Source organism: Propithecus coquereli, unplaced genomic scaffold, assembly GCF_000956105.1.
Source record: "Propithecus coquereli isolate 6110/MARCELLA unplaced genomic scaffold, Pcoq_1.0 Scaffold132, whole genome shotgun sequence".
Lineage (NCBI taxonomy): Eukaryota > Metazoa > Chordata > Mammalia > Primates > Indriidae > Propithecus > Propithecus coquereli.
Window position 1 is genome coordinate 2700130 of NW_012137414.1, and position 1278 is coordinate 2701407.

A 1278-nucleotide genomic window follows, 5' to 3' on the forward strand; every position below is an offset into this window, starting at 1 on the left:
AGTTGAAAAGGCTTTGTTCATATACTATCAGAGCAATGGATCACCCTTTAGAAAAATCATCCCTAACCTTTAAAAAGATGTTTTTGATCCATGCTGAGATTTAAACAGCCCTCACAGCTTTCTACCTTGTATTGCTGGGTGTTATGTTTCAAACTGTGAGGTTGCCTCTATAGTGTTTCAGTCTACAACAAACTCCAGCTAATCTTCAGGTGTTTCCAAGGTCATGGTCCATATCAAGAGTGATGTGTGAATCAACTATTTTTTCACACCCCATAACTTCCAAATCAATCTTGCCTTTTCGCCCCTATCAACTTGATATGTTGATTCTTCTCCAAGCCCAAGGGAGAAGTGGTAGGACAGAAATAGGTTTTCACTTATGTTCTGCTTCTTCCAAATGAGTTGAATTCAGAGGAAACGGGGAAACAAGGAAGGAGAAAAGAAGGAAAGAAAAAACAGTCCTGACTGCTACAAAATGGCTATAAGGGATATAAAAGAGAAGGGAAGTTATAGCTTCTCGTTCTTTCTTTTTCTTTGAGAAAAATAATTCCCCTTTGCATCACTAATGCAATAGGAGAAAGTATATATGCTCACGCATGGCAGATCCCAATTCTGATCTCAAAGTGGGTCAGGAGTTGAGTGTGTGGGTGGAGGTGTGATAAGTTAGCATCAACTGCTTGGATTGTTTTACATATAATGAAAGCAAAAATTTTTTTTCTTGACTTTCAATTAAGACTTTTCCTTCTCGTTATTTACAAAAGCACAAAAGTAAAAGCCAAATTAAACATACATATGTTATCAGTAACAATCAGTGCCAAACTCTGGTTCATAGTCATATATCATATGGAATAAAGTCTTTGAGAATCAAACAAGAGTAGATAGAAGGGACTTATGCAATGGTTCATTTGTCTGTTTCATGGTTTGCTACAATGAAAGTCATTCTGTTAACCACTCTGGGGACTGACTTTCTTCAAAACCTCAACAGAAACTCTAAAATCTGCTACTTTCAGCACTTTGTGTAGCTCTCCAGTTTAAATACTGAAAATATTGTTAGTTTATGAAAAATGATCATGCCAGGCTTAGAACTGGATGCAAATTATTTTTCTGAATTTTAGGAGTGGGGGCAATATATTCCTGAATAAATGTATGTTGATATCTACAGAGAAACCTGTGCCTTTTAAAGCATCTGGTGTTAGGACATTATGTACAGGCCCAAACTTTAAATTTACCTAAGGAAAAGTACCTTGTAAACTGTAAGAAAAACAAACAATCTTCTAGAAA

The 1278-nt window shown here is 36.1% G+C and overlaps 1 protein-coding gene across 1 annotated transcript in view; it reads right to left on the bottom strand.

Moving 5' to 3' along the window:
- The window catches only part of DMD (dystrophin), a 2517447-nt gene that overhangs the window by 742259 nt on the left and 1773910 nt on the right, over window positions 1-1278 (bottom strand). The window lies entirely within an intron of this gene.